This window comes from Bos javanicus, chromosome 27, assembly GCF_032452875.1.
Source record: "Bos javanicus breed banteng chromosome 27, ARS-OSU_banteng_1.0, whole genome shotgun sequence".
In the NCBI taxonomy this organism is placed as follows: domain Eukaryota; kingdom Metazoa; phylum Chordata; class Mammalia; order Artiodactyla; family Bovidae; genus Bos; species Bos javanicus.
The window spans coordinates 18,882,183-18,905,928 of record NC_083894.1 but is presented as its reverse complement, the minus strand read 5'-3'; the positions used below and the strand labels follow the sequence as shown (position 1 = coordinate 18,905,928).

The following is a 23,746-nucleotide window of genomic DNA, read 5'->3' as shown; positions in this document are numbered from 1 at the left end:
AAACCATCATTTATATGCTGATGACTCCCAGACCCAAGTTTTAGGCCAGACTCTGTCCCTGAACTCCAAACCTATATAGTCCTCTCTCACTATCCTAGAGTGTTCTTATGGAAACTTTGTAAGCCGACATGGTGTAAAGCGAAGAAGCAGTTACCTGAGGGCACATGTTGCTAAGGAATGCACAAAATAAATCTAGGTAAAGCACAGATGCTCACACAGACACAGTTCGAAGCTGTGGGGCTTGATGCTGAGGCAGTGAGTGTAGTTCTGGGAGACAAGCTTGGTGGGGCCACTCTTACTGCTGGGGGTGCACACTGCCTCTGAAATGCTCAGTGCTATTTTCACTCTTCACCTTTTTTTTTTTTTTTGAAAAGCAAATATCCTCTTTGGATGTCTTTCTGTTAGTAAAAGCAGGCACTAACGCAGGTCTTTCATAAAAGCAAAGTGGCATAAAGCAAACTTACGGAAAGGGGGTTCCTGGGTATTTAATGATGCTAGAGACCATCCTTGCCCTTTCTTTCTCAGTCTGTCAGCAAATTCTGTGTGGTGCCATCTTCCAGAGTGACCCATGTTCTGACTACTTCTCATCACCTACCCTGCTGTACTCCAGTCCTAGTCACCATAATCTTGCACTTGGATTATTCCAGTAATCTTCTAACCGGTCTCCCTCTTCTGTTTGTATTTCTTGGCAGCCTGTTCTCTATCTGGGGGTCCTGTTAAATGGCAGATCTGGTAATATCAGTCCTTTGTATCAGTACAAAACCTCCAATGGTTTTCCACCTCACTTAGAAAAACCAGCGGTCCTCTAACAGCTCTTAAGACCCTCGCTATCTGCTGCCCCCACCGCCCTTCTTCCTGTTTCCCTTCCCACATTTGTCCTTTGTTCACCTTGCCCTGTACTTCTTGCTACGCTTTGAACTTGTTAGGTGATGCTCCTTCCTCTGGGTCTCTGCTTGGAACATTCCTTCTCCAGATATCCTTGTGGATCGCCCCTCACTATGTCTTGCTTAAATGACTTCTTCTAAGTGAGGCCTTCCCTGACCACCATGTTTAAGATATCAGACTGGCACTCCCTGTCTCTGCACTATTTTTTTTTTCTTTTTTCCCATGGTATCAGGCATTTTTGTTTTGCTTAGAGCCTAGAAGTACTTGGTACATACTAGTCATTCAGTATATATTCATGAATTGAGTGAGTAAATGGAAGTTGTGAATGAAAACAGGATGGAGTGTATACCTCCAGGACTTAATGATGAATGCTTAGTTACTCAGTCATGTGCAACTCTTAGCAGCCCCACGGACTCTAGCCCCCCAGGTTCCACTGTCCATGGGATTTTTCAGGCAAAAATACTGGATTGAGTTGCCATTTCCTTCTTCAAACCATCAGAACTTTGAGATTGTTGGCGATTTGTCTCAAGATCTCTGTAAGGAGATTTCACACTGTAAGAGGTATCAGGTCAAACTGACAAGGCACTGACCTTGTGGTCTTGCATTAATTAGCATGTTGTGATATAACCGAAAGGTATGAAAGAACCAAGACAGCTGTCTTTGCAACTCCACTAGTCAGTATCCATATTGGTTATGACTGCATGAGCCAATAGGCCCTGGAGTATATGAAATCAACGGTGTACATAATAAACAGCCTTTCTGCAGGAAGCTGGATCAGCTCTTTTACATCACTGAGGTTCTATCTGTGATAAAGAAATAGCAAATATGCTCCATGCTGTGCTTGAAAAAGCACCAAGGGCTTTAGGGTAGAAAGCCATCCCACTTCCTTTCAGCGGAGCATGAAATCACCCTATTACCTTTTACCAGGTTACTTACATAAGGAGATTGTGCCTATTAATAAAATGTCATGCATCCTTGTTTCTCCAAGGAAAATGATGACAAAATGGTGCTGTTTCCTCTGCCCATTTCTTTGGGGTCACCTTTTTGCTGTGCTGCCTTGTGGTCAGCATGGGTGGGCCATGAGGTTAGATTGTTCGTCTGGACGACTTTGAAGTGGGTTTCCTGATGCTGAGGCTTTCTGTTAAGTCTGTATTATGGGATCTTTGTTTTCTGGATAATCCATGTCTAATTGGGAGAGAGAGTAGTGCAAATACTATCATATACATTGCATTTGTCACATGTTCGTGTTGCTGGGTGATGCCATACATGGTTTTCTTTGCTTTCCTGGAATAGATTTGTTTTAATTGGTGCCTTACTTTTCAGTTAGGTTGTGTTTGTCTCCTGACTAAGTCACACCCACTCACTGATGTTATTCTAACTGATTTTTCTGCCCTTCTGCTAAGCTGGTTAAAGCTTTCCCACACTCATTTTATTATCAGCTGACTTGAACTTTCCTTCAATGTCTGACGCTCAATTTTAAACTAAGAATTATATCCAGAACTTTTACAAAGTTGCTCATGTAGACATTAATTACAATTAAAAAAATAACTGCCTATTAGTAAGGTTGACATAGTAATCCAAAATACCCTGATAGATATACAAAAAATTCTGAGACTACCATGAGAATTTAAAAATGAGAGCACCATCCCATATATGATGGTGTTACCCAAACATTTGGGCTAAAAAATCTGTATTTTTGATGTTTCTGTGTAGTATAACATAGACAACCTCAATATATTTAAGGCATCCCACTTAAAATGCATATTAGGGATTTAAATTTTGGTTAAATATTTTTTAGTTCCTAACTCGGAGAAGGCAATGGCACCCCACTCCAGTACACTTGCCTGGAAAATCCCATGGACGCAGGAGCCTGGTAGGCTGCAGTCCCTGGGGTCGCTAAGAGTTGGACACAACTGAGCAACTTCACTTTCACTCTTCACTTTCATGCATTGGAGAAGGAAATGGCAACCCACTCCAGTGTTCTTGCCTTGAGAATCCCAGGGATGGGGGAGCCTGGTGGGCTGCCGTCTATGGGGTCGCACAGAGTCGGACACGACTGAAGCGACTTAGCAGCAGCAGCAAGTTGGCACATAAGATGTTCATCACCATTATTTCTAAGACGGAATGATAAATATTTAACAAAAGAAATAGTAAAAGATGGCATATTCATACAATGGAATGTCATACAGCATTTAACAACAGTTAAAATTGTTTTTAATATGTCAAGCACTTATTACAAAATATGGAAAATAACAGGAAACTGTAGTTATTTTCCATGTATAATCAAAACTATATAATACTACACATAAGGAAAATTGCTGGCACGAAATACATCAAAAAATTAAAAAAATTGTGTTTATAATCTTAAAATTTTATTTAAGATTTTAAATTTAAATGTATTGACATTTATTTGTTTTAAAAATTTCATTGAATTTTTGATTAAAATTATTTTACTAAGCATTTTAAGATGCTAAAACTAAAAATAATTCAAAGAATTGTTTTACATCTTTGCAAATCTTCTTAACATGTTACTTAATAGGCATCTGAATTCTCCTGTTTCTGTGTTCAATAGGTTGTGATATTCCCCATCATGAAGATTCTAGAAAACCCCACCATGTTTACGAGAAAACAAGAGTGAAAGGGCAAATGACATCTTAGTATTATTATGAAAGTAGTTTTGACCTCATGTAACCACTGTCTCTCAGGGCCTCACTGGGCGGCACTTTGAGAATCCCTGGTCTGGGTCCTCTCTGACCTGATCCTATAAGCTGGCCCAGTGAGCAACATGGAGCTATGTACCTGCCTATCCTGAACCCTGATCCCTTCCATTCAGTTCATTGCCCAAACAGTTCACTCTTCTGAGTTAAGGCATTATTCTCTATCAAAGTGCAAATACCACTGGGAGAGATAACATATTAAGCTGTTAAAAGCTCTCAGTTCCTTAGGGTGAACAAATTGAATTCATTTCCAGGAGACCAAAAGGAAGTGAAGGAGAGAGAATAAGGGCCAAAAATAGGGTATGGAAAGACCCCTCTCCCCAGCTGAGGAGCAGCCTTTTTGGTTTCCTAGCAGGGCCTGAGAGCAACCTGGTTCTGGATACTTAGCCCATAGCTATGAAAAGAAGCCATTTCCTAATCTATTTTAATTGCTTATCCTCAAGAGTTACCTGAGTTACTCTACCCCTGTGGTTGCTAATATCCAATTTGGACTCATTGATCCAGGAAATAGATTTACAACCACTAATAAAAAGCCAATCAAAATAAACCCCACTAATGTCTATGAAAAAGCATTTTTTATTGCTAACCATGCAGGTTACTCTTTATTAATCTATCCTCACCCTATTTTGTCTTTCAACTTCATGTAAATGTAGAGATGCCTTAATGCTACCTTAACTCCTCATGTTTTTCTTAAATAATTTTTTCTTTGCTTATGACTTATCCTTATGGACATGAGTTTCTATTTCTTCATTTCTAGAAAGTAACCACAGTGCACACAAGAAGACAAGTAACTGCCCTAGATTGTAGATACTGAGGTGGATCTCTTTCTTAACGTCCAGTGTCCTTTGATATTTGGTGCAATATATCTTTAGACCAATCTAAAAAATGAGTTTCCAAAGAATGAACAGAGAAAAAAAATTAATCATTCCTTTTGAGCATCTGTGCTGAGATGTCCCTGGAAATTAGACATCCCTAGTCTTTGTTAATAGAGCAAAATGGAAATACCATGTCAGGTAATGCATGGCAATTCAGTGTACTGGTAGTTTCTGCTGATGGAATCACTACAAACACACTTAATTGGGGGTAAAAAAACCCAATAAACTTTAACTACTCAACATGCAGGTCTTTGTATTGTTTCTCCCCACACGGGCTGCAGCAAGCACCTTCGGAGAGTAGAGCTGACTTCTCCCTTGTGGGATGAGATTGCTGACCCAGTTACCTGGTGCCAGCATCTTGAAAGGTGAGGGATCTGCCATTTTCAGGCGATATTGGGTCACTCTAGGGCTGGTGGCTTAGTGGTAAAGAATCTGCCTGCCAATGCAGGAGACATGGGTTTGATCCCTGGTCCAGGAAGATCTCCTGGAGAAGGAAATGGCAACCCACTCCAGTATTCTTGCCTGGAAAATTCCATGGACAAAGGAGCCTAGCAGGCTATAGTCCATGGGGTTACAAAGAGTAGACACAATTGGGCAACTTTCACTTCACTTTGCTAATCACTGATATTATTTTTTGGATAATCAATTGAATGCATAGTTTTACCACCAGCACTGTGGACAAGGAGCTTCCTCTCAGCCTCATTTATAGGAAACTTGCCTTCTCAGACTCCTCCTTTCACATACTACTGCTTCAGAGGTGCCCCTGACTCTCCAGTGGTCAGAGAAGTTGCTGCCGACAGTCCCGGTCTGGACAGTCCAGTGCTAATGGAATGTCACTTATATAATAAGTTGAGCAATTTTTTTTTTTAAAGGGAGTTTGGAAAGAAAATGGACAGCTGCTCCAAACATTTTGGGACTGGAATGAGAGATCATGCATTTTCTCTTTGTGGAAGTCTCTATAGGTAGACGGCTTCTGGTTAATGAGAAGTGTGTGTTTTTCTCTGATGCAGTGCTGTCTCTTCATGCTTACCTGTTCCCCTCTCTATCTTTGCCCTCCAGCCACACTGATCCTCCTATGGATCTAGTCTTGCTGTGTCACCTCCTGCTGAGGGATTGCCGGGGATTTCTATCCATCTCCTCATTCTTGACTGCTCACTCACAAATCCTTTTCTTTAGAATCCTTACTGGATTCTCCAAACTGTCCTGTACTCTTGAGGTTCTCTGCTCCTCTGTGACATAGCACACACCTCAGTGGACTATGCAATGTGTTTTAGTTTATGTGATGATTTGGCTGATGTTTTCTGCTCACTGATTGAGAGCAGGGTCTTCTGTCTGCTTTTGTTTACTGCTCCATCCCCAGTGTCTGACATGTACAGGGAGCTTAATAAAGGCTAATGTATGAATGATGGAACAAGCTCACAAGCCTTTATTGAGTACCTACTATGTTCCAGGTACTGCTAAGTGATGAGAATACACCAGTAAAGTATGTCTTGTCTTCCAGGAGCTTCAGCTCCCATGAGAGAGAGTCATGTTAGGAGATAAACTGGCAAACGGAGTGATAAGAACTGCTACAAAGATATAAAAGCCAAAAATGAAGAAATCAATAAATACCACCATCAAACAATCAAAGAGAAACTTTGAGGATATAGAGCAGTTGTCCCCAACTTTTTTGGTTCCAGGAATGGGTTCGTGGAAGAACATTTTTCTGTGGACCATAGGAGAGAGGATGGTTTTAGGATGATTTAAGCCATTACATTTATTGTGCACTTTATTTCTATTATTATTGCATCAGCTCTGCCTCAGATCATCAGCATTAGATCCTGGAGGTTGGGGAGGGGACTCCTGACATAGAGTATATAGCGACTAATTCTGCCAGTGGGTATTAGCGAATGTGGGCATAGGCAGGATGGAAAGAGCCAAGCCTTGGATCAAGCAAACCTGAGCTTGAATTCCAGTTTTGGTCCTGAGCCTCTCTGATTATGTTCCTGTTCTGTGAAATGGAAACAATAATACTTAACTGTTACTTACTGGGCAGGGAACTATGAGACGTACCTAAAAATAATGCTGCTGCTAGTGTGGGTCATTTCCCTTAAGATCTAGCTAAGATTTGTGTATGTCTGTTCCGTACCAGTGCAAAGCCCAAGTTTCTTCCCCAACTGTCTGCACATTTGCACAGGATTTACGTCTCATGGCCATCTCAAATTTTGCTTTCCTCCTCTACTGAATTATTTCTCTCTGCTTGTTCTTTGCTCTCTTGTTTCAATTGAGAAAGTTTATGCCATTGAATTTCTGGAGGCTTTCTGAAATTTTGATTGGACATAAAATATGACTTCCGAATGTTTTCAATTTCTTGCAGTTCCTCATTAGCTAGCATTACTCTCCAAACTAAACTAAAATTTACCTTGTCTTAAATGACAAGCTATGGCCTAACTGATGAGTAATTTTAATTTGTCAGTTGAAAAAACACTGACTTCCTCATGAATAATCACATCCAGTTTTAGTGTGATTTTTTTGAGGTTGCGGGGTGAGAGCAGAACTGAGAATAAGAAGCGTTCTTATCAGAGTATCCTGGATACTAATACATCTTGTATGTAATTTTCCACAGAAGTATTGATTTAAATCAGCCTTCACGATGTAGCACCACATTTGTCAAAGCAGAACAACCCAATATGCAGTTTTTTTCTTAGTGGAAAACTGGCCATAATGAATGTGCTAAAATATATTAGTTATCTATTAACCTCAACATGCAAGAAAGCACCAGATCATTAGCTTGTGTCATGAAAAAATGGCAGCTGGTGGCAGCCTGACCCACTACAGTAGAAAGCTGAATCAGCAGAGCGGATGGCCTGTGAAGATGGCAGTTTGTGAGAAATGTCTGGCTGAGTGTGAAACAGGGATCTTATTAAATGAATGCATATGATGCATAGTGAATTATACCACTTACGGCAGGAAAACATTGCCATTTTATCAAACTAGTGTGCTGCATACATCAGAATTCATGGGATCATCTATCTCTGGGATACTGTGAGAGTTTTGCAGTTCTGGAAGGGTTTCAAGTTAAGTTTTGATTAATTCTTGGTGGTTTTATCTGGTTATTGAAGGGTAGCTTGATTGTGTGTATTTTCCCCCTTTTCTTTCAAGCTCTGACAATTTTGATTAAATTTCCCCTTGAGGACTGGGAACAAAATAGCAAGGTAACTGTCACAACTTCTTGGAGATGAATGGCTTTAAGTAGTTTGAGCACAGCATCCCAGAGTTACCTCTCTGGGAGATTAGTGGAAGGCAGTAACACTATGGAGATCATAGTACCTGCCAGCTGTTGATACTTTGAATTGATTGTAACGGCCTTCTCCTAAAGTTAGATGCAGAATTTTATTTCTATTTCTCTCACAGTGCTTCTCATCTCATAATCAAACAACCATCATACTACTGATGTAGTCAGCTTCAGTGTTCAGTGTGTAAGTTGTGTGGGTGAAGGATTCAGTTTGTGTTGCTGGTCCAAACTTTAGCTGTAAGAAAGCATAAACCAAGTCTGGAGTAGATAAGGCTTTTCATTAGCAAGAATGAAAAAGGTTGTTACTTATGCCTTATAGCCATGTTGTGGGCTGTGATGAATAGAATTTCACTCACAATTGCCAAAGAGAAATCTACATGGTCTTTGAATGTGCAATTTACCTACAAATCTTTTGCAAATCACCTTCAACCCTATATATTTACATTTGTGATCTTCCTAACTGTGATGTGCAGTCTAGATTTAGCCCTTATGGGATGTTTTAATGGACAGGCACTTGATTTATTTCACAGTTTTCAGGGTTAAATTAATAAGCATTGTTGAGCACCAATTAAGTCCTGGGACCAGTGCTACCATTGGACTCAAGGAAGTGTAAAACTCTCTCAAGGGTCTCATAATCTAGTGCTATAGAAATATATAAAAATATAGGACCTAGAGGAGGGAATCAACATTGTGTAGGACCCAGAGATGGTACAGTATATGAAAGCCTATGTACTTGTATTTATCTATGAAAATTCTTTATGGAATAATAAAATAATAATAAAATCTTCAGGACTGAAACACATTTTAATTTTATTAAATTGGTGATTTTTTTTCTTTGAGCTTGTAAACATCACTGATTGTGGAACATTAATGGAATAACAGCACAGGACAGACATATCACTTTATTAGGTCAAAAATAACCAACTGACACATGGGAAAGACACATAGTGAAGTTTAATTTTTAGATTGTATTTAAAAAAATTAAGTAGAGTAAGTTTTATAAAACCAAGAGCTAGAAGACTATTTTCCAGGAGGCTATTTTTTAACTTTAGTTGGAGAATAAGAAGGTGAAGCAATAAAGTTGAATTCCATTGAATTACACTAATAAGTGCTAGTCTGACAGATACACACACAAATAAACATGTATATACGTGTGTGCATGTGTATGTACATGAACACACATACGTGATTTCCTCTGGTGGCAGTTACAAATAGCCAAAAACCTGATGGCTTAAAACAAAAGAAATGTGTTCTCTCATAGTTTGGGGAGCTAAAATTTTTATTATTTTTTTAAATCGAATCCTTGATTTTGTTTTGGGGTATAGCTGTGAATATACCTGTGAATATTATAGCTGCTAATAATGTTGTGATAATTTCAGGTGAACAGCGAAGGGACTCAGCCATGAATATACATGTATCCATTTTCCCCAAACCTCCTCCCATCCAGGCTGTCACATAACACTGAGCAGAGTTCCATATGTTATACAATAGGTCTTAGTTGGTTATCCATTTTAAATATAGCAGTATGTACATGTCCATCCCAAACTCCCTAACTGTTTCTTCCCCCTGTCAACCATGAGTTTGTTTTCTAAGTTTGTGCATATCTTTTTGTTTTGTAAGTTCATTTGTAATATTTCTTTTTAGATTCCACATAGCAGTGATGTCATATGATATTTCTCCTTCTCTGTCTTACTTCATTCTTTATGAGACTCTCTACCTCCATCCATGTTGCTGCAAATGGCATTATTTCATTCCTTTTAATGACTGAGTAACATTCTGTTGTATATATGTACCACATTTTCTTTTTTTTTTTTGATGCTTTTTATTTATTTATTTATTTTTTCTTTCTTTTTTTAAAAATTTAATTTTATTTTTTAACTTTACAATATTGTATTGGTTTTGCCATATATCAAAATGAATCTGCCACAGGTATACTGATGGACATTTAAGTTGCTTCCATGCCTTGGCTATTTTAAACAGTGCTGCAGTGAACACTGGGCTACATGTTTCCCTTTGGATCATGATTTTCTCCAGATATATGTCCAGGAATGGAACTGCAGGGTCATATGGTAGCTCTATTTTTAGCTTTATAAGGAATATCCATAGTGTTCTCCATAGTGGATGTGTCAATTTACATTCCCACCAGGAGTGCAAGAGGATTCTCTTCTCTCCACACCCTCTCCAGCATTTATCATTTGTGGATTTTTTGATGATAGCTATTCTGGCTGGTATGAGGTCATCAGATCAGATCAGATCAGTTGCTCAGTCGTGTCCAACTCTCTGTGACCCCATGAATTGCAGCACGCCAGGCCTCCCTGTCCATCACCAACTCCTGGAGTTCACTCAGACTCACGTCCATCGAGTCAGTGATGCCATCCAGCCATCTCATCCTCTGTCGTCCCCTTCTCCTCTTGCCCCCAATCCCTCCCAGCATCAGAGTCTTTTCCAATGAGTCAACTTTTCACATGAGGTGGCCAAAGTACCAGAGTTTCAGCTTCAGCATCATTCCTTCCAAAGAAATCCCGGGGCTGATCTCCTTCAAAATGAACTGGTTGGATTTCCTTGCAGTCCAAGGGACTCTCAAGAGTCTTCTCCAACACCACAGTTCAAAAGTATCAATTCTTTGGTGCTCAGCCTTCTTCACAGTTCAACTCTCACATCCATACGTGACCACAGGAAAAACCATAGCCTTGACTAGATGAACATTTGTTGGCAAAGTAATGTCTCTGCTTTTGAATATGTATCTAGGTCGGTCATAACTTTCCTTCCAAGGAGTAAGCGTCTTTTAATTTCATGGCTGCAGTCACCATCTGTAGTGATTTTGGAGCCCAGAAAAATAAAGTCTGACACTGTTTCCCCATCTATTTCCCATGAAGTGATGGGACCGGATGCCATGATCTTCGTTTTCTGAATGTTGAGCTTTAAGCCAACTTTTTCACTCTCCACTTTCCCTTTCATCAAGAGGCTTTTTAGTTCCTCTTCACTTTCTGCCATAAGGGTGGTGTCATCTGCATATCTGAGGTTATTGATATTTCTCTCGGCAATCTTGATTCCAGCTTGTGTTTCTTCCAGTCCAGCGTTTCTCATGATGTACTCTGCATATAGGTTAAATAAGCAGGGTGACAATATACAGCCTTGATGTACTCCTTTTCCTATTTGGAACCAGTCTGTTGTTCCAGTCCAGTTCTAACTGTTGCTTCCTGACCTGCATACAAATTTCTCAAGAGGCAGATAAGGTGGTCTGGTATTCCTATCTCTTTCAGAATTTTCCACAGTTTATTGTGATCCACACAGTCAAAGGCTTTGGCATAGTCAATAAAGCAGAAATAGATGTTTTTCTGGAACTCTCTTGCTTTTTCCATGATCCAGCGGATGTTGACAATTTGATCTCTGGTTCCTCTGCCTTTTCTAAAACCAGCTTGAACATCTGGAAGTTCACAGTTCACATATTGCTGAAGCCTGGCTTGCAGAATTTTGAGCATTACTTTACTAGCATGTGAGATGAGTGCAATTGTGCGGTAGTTTGAACATTCTTTGGCATTGCCTTTCTTTGGGATTGGAATGAAAAGTGACCTTTCAGTTCTGTGGCCACTGCTGAGTTTTCCAAATTTGCTGGGTATGAGGTCATATCTGATTGTAGTTTTGGTTTGCATTTCTGTAATAATTAGTGATGTTGAGCGTCTTTTCATGTGTCTACTGGCCATCTGTATGTCTTCTTTAAACTAATGTTATTTAGATCTTCTGCCCAGTCAAACATACTCACACATATGTGTGTATGTATATAATATATGGAGCTTCCCTGGTGGCTCAGAGGGTAAAGAATCTGCCTGCCAATGCAGGAGACCCAGGATAGATCCCTAGGTCGGGAAGATCCCCTGGAGAAGGGAATGGCTACCCATTCCTGTATTCTTGCCTGGAGAATTCCATGGACAAAGAAGCCTAATAGGCTACAGTCCATGGGGTCACAGAGAGTCCAACACATCTGAGCAACTAACACTTTCATTTTCACATATGTAGTGTATATTACTGATATTAATTATGTATATATGTAATATACATATTAGTGCTATAAGAGTGTTAATTAAAAGAAAAACTTTCTATAGAAAAATTGTCCAAGTATTTGGTTGGCCAAAAAAGTTTGTTCAGGTTTTTCCATAAGCTGCTATAGAAAAACCCAAATGAACTTTTGGGCCAACCTATTGGCTGCTGCTCCTGCTAAGTCACTTCAGTTGTGTCTGACTCTGTGCAACCTCATAGATGGCCGCCCACCAGGCTCCTCTGTCCTTGGGATTCTCCAGGCAAGAATACTGGAGTGGGTTGCCATTTCCTTCTCCAACCTATTGGAAAACCAGATATTTCACTAAAAAGAATACAAAAAGGTTAATGAAAATGAACACTAGGCTCAAAAGCATAAATAATGAAGTATATAAATTCATAAGATACAAATATTTTAGCTTATCAAATTGATAGATATTTTAAAAAATCAGTGTTGTTGACAACATGAGATAGGCATTTTAAAACATCAATGATGAAAATTATACAGTGCTGTATGTCAGTTACTTCTTAATAAAATTAGAAGTAAAGAAAGAAAAAAAAATGAGACTAGCTAAGAAAGCGCAAAAAATATTTCCTTTCTTCCTTCCTCCTCCTCCCTTCTTTCCTTCTTTCCTTCCTCCTTCCTTCTCTCCTTCCATCTTCCCTTTTTCTGTTCATCACAGGGATCAGATCTGCATTGTGGTTTGGCAGCTTTCCTGCCCAGCCTCCTCCAGCCCCTTCCCAGTTTCCCTCAGGGGCATTTCTCCCAGTACATCTCTTGCATGTCTAATACTACTTTGGTGTCTGCTTCTCTAAGACCCAGACTTACTGTGTTCCAGGCAGAGGTTACAGAAGTATAAAGGTCCTGAGGAGGCTGGCATTTTTAAAGATCATCAAGGAGGTCAGTGTGGTTTTCTTGAAGTAAAGAGGGAGAAAAGTAGCAGGAGATGAGGTCTAAGATACATATGAAGTCCTTGCAGAAGAAAATTAACTGCCTTGGTTAATATAAAATCCTTTTTAAAGAGAAGGATCAAAAATGCTAACCAATGACATGTGTGTTAATTACAGAATTTAAGCAGAGGGCATTACAAGCTGAGTATCCGACAGTCTTCTCATTAGCGGCACTCAACATCTGTCTACGTAGTAAATGTAAGTGGCCAAGTTCTGGGCCATTAAAATTTTCATGTAACCCATTAAGGCGACTTATGGGCCTTAGTTCAAAGGGTGTTGCCACTGTATCTGTGAGAGTGGTAGCAGTAGAGTATATTTTATGCAAATCTAATAGATTTGTAATGAATGATCCTGCTTAATAAGCTAGTTAAACCATTTGAGCATTTACTTGCGAGTGATCATAAATGTCTTTTTCTAAAACTATTTTACAGTGCTAATCGTTTAAGTATAGCAGCATTTAACATAACGCCAAGCACACAGCAAGCTTATTTTGTTCCTGATGGTACAGATGAAGATGGGGGTTCTTACGTGGTGTCGGCCACTCAGAGGAGCCACCCGGGGCTACTGAGTGACCCGGAAATAAAGAGACTAGAAAGTGTCTTTTTGGAGGTTTGAGACTTAAATCCCTGTGTCACCACAGACTGTACACTTGACCTAGTCTGGACTTGAGGGCACTTTCCACAGGGCATTTAATGCTTTTACCTCCTCTCTTTTATGTTCATCATTTGTAATGTTTAACTCTGTTAAACAGTTTCTCTGCTTAACTCCTGGGAAGCAAAAGATTAGAAAATCCTTTTAAACTTCAGAAACAGACCAACACTCAGTCAAGCGATAAAAGCTTCAGAAATTTGTCTGGAATATTATCACTGTATATCAACTGAAGTCAGATGAAGAGCTCCACATTCATCCAAAGTTCTTTTTCATACCAATTAGACACTCTTCAAAGGTGTGATTACCATTTAAAAATCACTTTGGAGTACAGGATAGACAACAGATTTTTAATGTCTTCCACTGTCTTTCTGTGTTCATTGTATTTCATTGGCAGCTTCTTATTTCCCCAATGAATCGTGGGATTTCCAAGGACTTCCACACCCCCACCTCTGTAAGTTAAAATTCTGAACAGAAACTCAGTTCACATGGAGAACTAGATTCAATTACCAGGGAAAGTCTGTAATAATTAAAAATGTGGTTGCATGGATTGTCAAGCTGCCCCAGACTTCTCCTTTCACCCCCACTTTGAGCAGAGAACTATTTCCAGCCCCAGAGGGGAGCTGCCTTGCACATAAGAGGAGGTAAAACATGGAGCTTGGCAGTGTCACGGCCATCATCTGTGGCACAGCTGAGATCCAGACTATATCTCTGCCTGGCTCTCTGCTGTGTTTCTTGCTATCTTGTATCATCTCGGAAGGATAAGAATGGCGTGGAAAAGAGTTCAAGTTTGTGAGCATGGCATGGGGACTCTTTAAGAAAGGGTGTAAGTTTTGTGATCAAATTAAAAAAGCATGTCTGCTTTTCCAGGGTTATAATGAATTGCCCAGAAAGCAACAACTTCTTTTCTGGGTGGCAGCTGATCCAGGCTTAATGATATGGAGGGTAGCCCCTGACTTACAAACCTTCAATGTCTTACTGTTTCTCTTTGGATAAAGTACAATTCCTTAAAATGGCCTTCAGAGCCCCCAAGATCTGCCACTGCCTGTTTAATCCAGTCTAGCCTTTCACAAGCTCCTCTGTTCCACTTACTTCCTTCATCCCTTGTATTCGCTTTGCTTCTTCCCATGATAGGGGCTTTGTGTATTCTAGACCCTCTGCCTGCAACACCATTCTCTTCTCTCTTTGTCTTAATAACTCCAGCTTGTTCTTTAGATCATATCTGCATCACTGCTTCTCAAGAAAACCCTCCCTATCCTCTGCCTGGCCCAGGGCCTCCAAGTCGCCGCTTTCTTGCTGTGTGTATCTCTCTGTTCATGTGAATATTTGATCTTCTCCCCACCTCTCCTCCCACTAGAGCATGCATGTCTCAGGATAGGCACTGGGTCTCGTTTGGTTAACCAGTGTATCTCCAGAACATAGCGCACTGCCTGGCACAGAGAAGGGGAAAAGTGCTCAGTATACATTTGTTGACCCAGTGCCTGAGCAAATGTTTTAGAAGAACGGTTCTGGCCCTTACCACACAGGAGGCTGGCCTCAGGCACACTCTGATGTTTTAAATGACTCAATAAGTGGCATGTGATGCTTTGAGAAGCGTCCTGTCCAGAGTCAGGTACTTGCAATCCTTTCTTTGTTCTGCTGTTAATGAGCTTTCAGACTTTGGCAGGTCATTTAATGTCTTTATATCTCTTCATATGTAAAATGGATTGTCAGTATCTGCTTTATTTACCTTACCGTGTTATCCTTTTATACCAAAGGATAAAAGATATTAAAGGTCTAGGTAATATTTGTGTGATCCAGACATTATCTGGTAAAAAGGGGTTGGTTTTAGGCAGTTCCTTGCTCTCATAAACTGTGGATTCCTAAAAATGTATTTGAAAGTTGAAAAACAGTCATAAGGGTTACATATCCAGAGAACTAAAATGTTTTAAAATTCCTAGTAATGGGTTGTTATGTGCTTCCTGTCTCAGATTCAGAGACCCCATGAGGTGGGTGAGACCTACGCCTGTGTCCGTACAGAAGGCCACCAGCTATCCCTGGGGATGGGAAAGGTGATCCGACTGTTTCCCCTTCTCCTGGGCTGACAACACCTCCTGCCCTTTGCACAGCAGCTGAAGCATTTACTCCTTTTTAAGTAGTTGGAAACAGATGTAGCAAAAGGGGGTTGTATCTTTGCCACCCATAGTAGCTGCAAAAATGACCTTAATGTTTATATTTACAGCCTTTGCTGTTCAATATTGTAGAACCCTCCCAGTTTGATTTTAAGCTTAGTCATGTATCTTAGTGTCAACATTCTCCAGAGGAACAGAATCAATAAAATCGATCTATCACTCTTTTGATTGATTTATCGGTCGATCTATCTGTCGATCTATCTCCCCAGGTTAGAAACATGATTGTTATCCTCACAGACTCTGGACTAGCCCTACCTACCTGAGTGCTTTATAAAACTAGCCCTGCATTGTCAGTGTCTCCCATCACACTGACTTACATAAACCTACCTTGCCTTGTCACAACCAGTAGGGATCATAGAAAGGAAGGGTGTCAAACGCATATCCGGCTCATACCCATCTCTGTGTCTGTGAGCGGAATTGATCTCAAGTATTTCATTGTGCCACAGCAAAGTGAGAAGTGTCCCGTGGAAGGGCAGAGGGTGTGGAAGGGGGAGGAGAGGCCTGAAGTTTTACTTTGAAAGCATTTGAACACCCAACCCCTGGTTCAAGTCATTCTACTCAGGATAGGCCAGGTCTTGCTGTGGGTTAAACAACCATAATATCTTGATTAACCCGAAAGCTGCTTATGGCTCATGTGCATATCTGAGTGACCTGGTCCACAAGGTCACTCAGGAAAGCTGATGGAGGCACCATCTCAGTGTAAATTGGTCGAGATGGCACTGGTAAATACTGAAAAATTTTTGAAACAAACTCATGGTGCCAGAGCATGGCATTGCTTTTAAGCTTTTAGTCCAGAGTGAGAAAATCTGCACAATTGATTTTGAGTCAGAGGAATTGGGACAGTGAACTTCACAGGCTCAATCTAGGACCCTCATCTCAGTAGAGACCTCAAAACCCTTCAGGCCACAACATTCCACAGACAGCATGTTGCCAGTAACAGAAGAGGCAGGGCAATGAGCAAACCACCCTCTGTCCGCAGACGAGAACACTCGGATGTTTGGCAACATTCCCTGTCTGTGCAGCTGGCTCCCTCTCTCAGCCCGGATGGGTTTCCCTGCTGCACGGTGCCCACGCTTCTTGACATTCAAGACAGCACTAGGGCTGGGTGAGCTGTGCAGCTCTTCTGCTTTCCAGCCCCTGCAGCTTGGCTTATGCAGCTCAAGTCCCCCACAGGCCTGGCATCCGGTTTCCTTCTGGGAGGTATCTGCCTGCTGAAAGAACGGGAGGCTGGGGGAAGAATAGATAGAACAGGATCCACAGGGCTCTGATTCTCAGGGGAAAAGCAGCATGACCGTGGCCCCGTGGTTCTGTTCATGAGAGGCTTTAAGTAGAGATCCTGTTGATTCCTGTGAGAAGTTTGGACAAACTGAAATGATGCTGTTGGAAGGAAAGCTTCTGAACACTGGGAGAATCCATATCATAAACAAAAGGGGCCTTTTGTATGCTCTGTATACCCCCTACAAAAGTGTGCTCAATAAATAACTACATGCTGTTCTGTTCTCTGAAAAATGCAATGACTGGAATCTTTAATACCATTTCTGAGATTTCCTGCGAGAGTTGATACACACATTCTACTAAGTTCAAAGCACCATTTTCCTCTAATTGTTTTCAATATTTCTTCATATGCTTAGCGTCTTTCAGAAAAGCAATGGCGGATTGCTTTCCTTAGAAGGATAAAAGAGAATCAAATTCCATGATTTAGTCTTTTAAAAGATGAGAAAAAAATCCAAACATCTAAATTCAGTGTTTTTTCTAGTTTAAAAATTAACATTAACATTATTAACAAATTGATAATATCCAGAAGTCTGCTGCTGTCTTATGTTGGCAAAACTAGGTAACAAATTGAAAAAAGTTTGACTTTATTAGTATTCTCAGAAATATTTGATATAAAATTTCTGATCTTCTTTAGAGCAGGGTTTCCGAATTATTAGAGAAACCAAAAGTATGGCTTCTAAGTTCTAGTAAAGTCAAAATATTCAGAGGAAGGACATAGCAGAAAAAATGTAGTGGCATCTGAAAACCCAAGACATCTCTCTCGAAGCCCTAAACATTCCAGAAGAGGTCATCTGTTCTCACTGCCCTTATTACATCTTTGTTCTTTCTAGCACAGATTAAAAATAGCTTTATAAGTCACTCTTGATTTCATGATTTTAATACGTGATAGAGAGGAACAAAGTGAAAGGAAAGCTTCTTTAGATCAATGCTTTTTTCTGATGCCTCAAAAATATCAAGATAATTAGATAATCCCTTGATCTGCTTCTGTTCTAAGTATTCTCAGGTGTGACTAAGTTGGTTTCTAGATAGACCTCATTGAACACTAATGGTAAGACCTGAGGGTTTACATTACACCATGGAAAGACCAAGTGTTCAGGTGCTAAGTCGTGTACGACTCTTTGTGAACCCATGGACTGTAGCCCACTGGCTCCTCTGTCCATGGGATTTTCCAGGCAAGAAAATGGCAATGGGTTGCCATTTCCTTCTCCAAAAAGGCTGAGGGGAACCCTTAATAAAGGTGGTTGGATCAAGAGGTAGGGTAGGACTCAGTCCTCAGCTGCGCTATTAGCCAGATTTTCTTCTGAGTCTGTATGGAAACTGTGCCCCTCAGGAGCAATCTTAGCCTTCATGAGTCAAGTTCAAATGGCTCCTTGCCAAGCCTTGTGGTTTACTTCTGTCCCTGAGTAGCTGGGATCCTACCGTTTCTCTTTGTCCTCCCTCATCTTTCTTCATTTCCAGCTTCCTTTCCCATTAGCTTGCTCTCCTCCAGGGTGGCTTCTCTTCAGTGGGTTCTTAAGAGGCATCTGCTGTTGGATCTTTCTTGCTTTATCAGGGGTTTATGGCAACCTCTCGGGGCATGAGGAATCAAGACCCCTGTTCTGGTTTCTTGTGAAGCTCTTCCCCTGACTTGACAGGTGACCTTGTTTCCTTTCATACTCCTCATCTTCGAATCACACCCTCCCTGTTCTTTTGACTCTTTTGTTTACAGCCAGGAAGCATTTGATGGTGGAACATGCATTGGTGTGGGAGTGAGGACAACTGGTTTCTAGTCTCAGCTTAGAAAACTCAAGACTGTATGTCTTTGGGAAAATGACTTAATGTGTTGGGTTCAGTCAGGTTAGTCTCTCAGTTGTGTCTGACTCTTTGTGACCCCATGGACTGCAGCACACCAGGCTTCTCTGCCCACCACCAACTCCCAGAGCTTGCTAAAACTCATGTCCATCGAGTTGGTGTTACCATTCAACCATCTCATCTTCTGTCATCCCCTTCTCCTCCTGCCTTCAATCTTTCCCAGCATCATGGTCTTTTGTAATGAATGAGCCAGTTCTTTGCAACAGGTGGCCAAAATATCAGAGCTTCAGCTTCAGTATCAGTCCTTCCAATGAATATTCAGGATTGATTTCCTTTAGGATGGACTGGTTGGATCTCCTTGCAGTCCAAGGGACTCTCAAGAAGCTTCTCCAACACCACAGTTCAAAAGCATCAATTCTTCAGTGCTGAGCTTTCTTTATAGTTCAACTCTCACATCCATTCATGACTACTGGAAAAACCATAGCCTTGACTAGATGGACCTTTGTTGCAAAGTAATGTCGCTGCTTTTTAATATGCTCTCTAGGTTAGAACTGGACATGGAACAACAGACTGGTTCCAAATAGGAAAAGGAGTATGTCAAAGCTGTATATTGTCACCCTGCTTATTTAACTTATATGCAGAGTACGTCATTAGAAATGCTGGGTTAGATAAAGCACAAGCTGGAATCAAGATTGCTGGGAAAAATATCAATAACCCCAGATATGCAGATGACACCACCCTTATGGCAGAAAGTAAAGAACTAAAGAGCCTCTTGATGAAAGTAAAAGAGGAGAGTGAAAAAGTTGGCTTAAAGCTCAACATTCAGAAAACTAAGATCATGGCATCTGGTCCCATCACTTCATGGAAAATAGATGGGAAAACAGTGGAAACAGTGTCAGACTTTATTTTTCTGGTCTCCAAAAATCACTGCAGATGGTGACTGCAGCTATGAAATTAAAAGACATGTACTCCTTGGAAGGAAAGATATGACCAACCTAGACAGCATATTAAAAAGCAGAGACATTACCAACCAAGTTCCATCTAGTCAAAGCTATGGTTTTTCCAGTAGTCATGTATGGGTGTGAGAGTTGGACTTATAAAGAAGGCTGAGTGCTGAAGAATTGATGCTTTTGAACTGTAGTGTTGGAGAAGCCTCTTGAGAGTCCCTTGGACTGCAAGGAGATCCAACCAGTCCATCCTGAAGGAAATCAGTCCTAAATATTTACTTAAAGGACTGATGTTGAAGCTGAAACTCTAATACTTCAGCCACCTGATGCTAAGAGCTGACTCATTTGAAAAGACCCTGATGCTGGGAAAGATTGAAGGCAGGAGGAGAAGGGGACAACAGAGGATGAGATGGTTGGATGGCATCACCGACTCAATGGGCATGAGTTTGGGTAAACTCCGGGAGTTGGTGATAGACAGGGAGACCTGGCATGCTGCGGTTCCTGGGGTCACAAAGAGTCAGACACGACTGAGTGACTGAAATGAACTGAACTGAAGGTTGATCATAGCTTTTCTTCCAAGGAGCAAGCGTCTTTTAAGTTCATGGCTGCAGTCACCATCTGCAGTGATTTTAGAGCCCCCCAAAATAAAGTCCATCACTGTTTCCATTGTTTTCCCATCTGCCATGAAGTGATTGATGGGACCAGATGCCATGATCTTAGTTTTTTGAATGTTGAATTTTAAGCCAGCTTTTTCACTCTCATCTTTCACTTTCATCAAGAGGCTCTTTAGTTCTTTACTTTCTGCCATAAGGGTGGTGTCATCTGCATATCTGAGGTTATTGATATTTCTCCCAGCAGTCTTGATTCCAGCTTGTGCATCATCCAGGCCAACATTTTGCATGATGTACTTTGCATAGAAGTTAAATAAGGAAGGTGACGATATAGAGCCTTGGCGTACTCATTTCCCAATTTGGAACCAGTCAGTTGTTCCATATCCCGTTCTAACTGTTGCTTCTTGACCTGCATACATATTTCTCAGGAGGCAGGTAAGGTGGTCTGGTATTTCCATATCTTGAAGAATTTTCTACAGTTTATTGTGATCCACACAGTCAAAGGCTTTGACATGTCAATGAAGCAGAAGTAGATGTTTTTCTGAAATAATCTTCCTTTTTCTATGATCCAGCAGATGTTGGGAATTTGATCTCTGGTTCCTCTGCCTTTTCTAAATCCAGCTTGAACATCTGGAAGTTCATGGCTCATGTACTGTTGAAGCCTGGCTTGGTGAATTTTGAGCATTATGTTGCTAGTGTGTGAGATGAGAGCAATTGTGTGGTAGTTTGAACATTCTTTGGCATTGCTTTTCTTCGGGATTGAAATGAAAAGTGACATTTTCCAGTCCTGTGGCCACTGAGTTTTCCAAATTTGCTGGTATATTGAATGCAGCATTTTAACAGCATCATTTTTTAAAATTTGAAATAGTCAAGCTGGAATTCCATAACCTTCACTAGGTTTGTTCATAATGATGCTTCCTAAGACCCACCTGACTTCACACTCCAAGATGTCTGACTCTAGGTGTCACACCATCGTCATTATCTGGGTCATGAAGAAAATTTTTGTACAGTTCTTCTGTGTATTCTTGCCTCCTGTTCTTAATATCTTCAGCTTTTGTTAGGTCCATATCATTTCTGTCCTTTGTTATGCCCATCTTTGCATGAAATGTTCCCTTTGTATCTCTAAATGTTGGAGAGATCTCTAGTCTTTCCCATTCTATTGTTTTCCTCTATTTCTTTGCACTGGTCACTTAGGAAGGCTTTCTTACCTCTCCTTGCTATTCTTTGGAAATCTGCATTCAGATGGATTTATCTTTCCTTTTCTCCTTTGCCTTTCACTTCTATTCTTTTCTCAGCTATTCATAAGGCCTTCTCAGACAACCATTTTGCCTTTTTGCATTTCTTCTTCTTGGGGATGGTCTTGATCACTGCCTCCTTTACAATGTTATGAACCTCCGTCCCTAGTTCTTCAGGCACTCTGTCTATCAGATGTAATCCCTTGAATCTATTTGTCACTTCCACTGAATAATCATAAGGGATTTAAGTCATACATGAATGGTCTAGTGGTTTTCGCTACTTTCTTCAATTTAAATCTCAATTTGGCAGTAAGGAGTTCATGATCTGAACCACAGTCAGCTCCTTGTCTTTTTTTTTTTTCTTTTTTTCCCCTTTGCTGACTATATAGAGCATCTCCATCTTTGGCTGCAAAGAATATAATCAGTCTGATTTCGGTATTGACCATCTGGTGATGTCCATGTGTAGAGTCATCTCTTGTGTTGTTGGAAGAGGGTGTTTGCTGTGACCAGTGCATTTTCTTGGCAAAACTCTGTTAGCCTTTGTCCTGCTTCATTTTGTAGTTCAAGGCCAAACTTGCCTGTACTCCTGGTAGCTCTTGATTTCGTACTTTTGTATTCCAGTCCCCTATAAAGAAAAAGGTATCTTTTTTTTGGTGTTAGTTCTAGAAGATCTTGTAGGTCTTCATAGAACCGTTCAACTGCAACTTCTTCAGCATTTGTGGTTAGGGCCTAGACTTGGATTACTGTGATATTGAATTTGTCTTTGAAATAAACAGAGATCATTCTGTCATTTTTGAGATTGCACCCAAGTACTGCATTTTAGACTCTTTTGTTGACGCTTCAGGTTATTTTATAATGAGATTTCAGATGAGTCAACAAAAGCTATTGGTTCTGAACATGAACACTAAGTAGGGACTTAAATTATAGTGCCTCTAAGCTTATCTCCTCCTGGAAGCTTCTAATGCTTCCTAGGAAGGAAGTATTGTTATCACATATCCTCTGGTCTGGCAGCTGGCATCAGTGGTGTGGTGGTGGTTGCCAAATGAATAATCAATATATAATCCAGATATCAACTGGGATTTCCCTGTTCCTATGATCGAGATACGGAGAAGGCAATGGCACCCCACTCCAGTACTCCTGCCTGGAAAACCCCATGGATGGAGGAGCCTGGAAGGCTGCAGTCCATGGGATCACTGAGGGTCAGACACAACTGAGTGGCTTCACTTTCACTTTGCACTTTCATGCACTGGAGAAGGAAATGGCAACCCACTCCAGTGTTCTTGCCTGGAGAATCCCAGGGATGGGGGATCCTGGTGGGCTGCCATCTATGGGGTCACACAGAGTCAGACACGACTGAAGTGACTTGGCAGCAGCATGATCGAGAAAGAGTGGCCTAACAAGCATGTGTCTTCCTATAGCTGCTTAGTTTATGGTTTGTATCACTTGTGCGTGATGAACCTGTTCCACATGGCATCCAATCAGTTATAAAATTCCACCTCTTCTTTGATTTCCATATAAAACCACACCTATCCAAGGGCAAGATGCATGGAGATATGAAGGCAATATAAGGAGTGATTATATTGCAGAAGTACAACTTCTAGGTGAATGTTAGATGACATTGGTCTCAAATGTTCCCCCCAACCCTGCCCTCCCCAGTCTATATGCTCCATATCCCTGAGATGAGACTTGATAAAAAGGAGCTCTTTTTCTCCATAAACAGCTCATAAAAGGAATTTTGAGAGCTTTTAACATATCATCTAAGAACCATTTATTTTAGAAAACTCACTTTTAGACCATTTATTTTAGAAAATTCATTCATTTTCTTATTCATTCTAGATTTCAGAAAGAATTATGAAAATAATTCAGTATTGCCACCTTCTCCATCCCTACCCCCTGCCATCCCCAATACACAAATTAAGGAATTTTCAAAATAACTGAAGCCAAAATCTTTAAAAAAATATTTATTTATTTGACTGTGCTGGGTCTTAACTGTGGCATGTGGGATCTTTACTTGTAGCAGGTGGGATCTAGTTCCCTGATCAGGGATTGAAAACAGCCCCCTTCCTCCCTTCCCTCACCCTGCTGGCATTGGGAGCACAGAGTCTAAGCCACTGGACCACTAAGAAATCCATGAAAGCAAATGTTTTTTTGTATGAATCATGTAGTTTTCAAAGTGAGCCATTTGACCATCTGTGGCTGGTTGGACATCTATTCTTAGTGTGTTGTGTATCACTAATACTAGTGTGAACCTTCTAGAGAGGAAAGTAGCTAATCAATGAAGATGAAGAGCCAAACCACATGAAACAAATCCAACAGCTTCAGTTCAGTTCA

General features: G+C 40.6%; 1 long non-coding RNA gene and 1 other non-coding gene across 2 annotated transcripts in view; one reads left to right on the top strand and one right to left on the bottom strand.

The window, feature by feature from the left end:
* The window catches only part of LOC133239915 (uncharacterized), a 415,759-nt gene that overhangs the window by 318,346 nt on the left and 73,667 nt on the right, over nucleotides 1–23,746 (bottom strand). The window lies entirely within an intron of this gene.
* LOC133240184 (small nucleolar RNA SNORA81) lies at nucleotides 4,302–4,468 on the top strand. Its single transcript, XR_009734163.1, has one exon. It is a non-coding gene; the product is annotated as a small nucleolar RNA SNORA81 (small nucleolar RNA).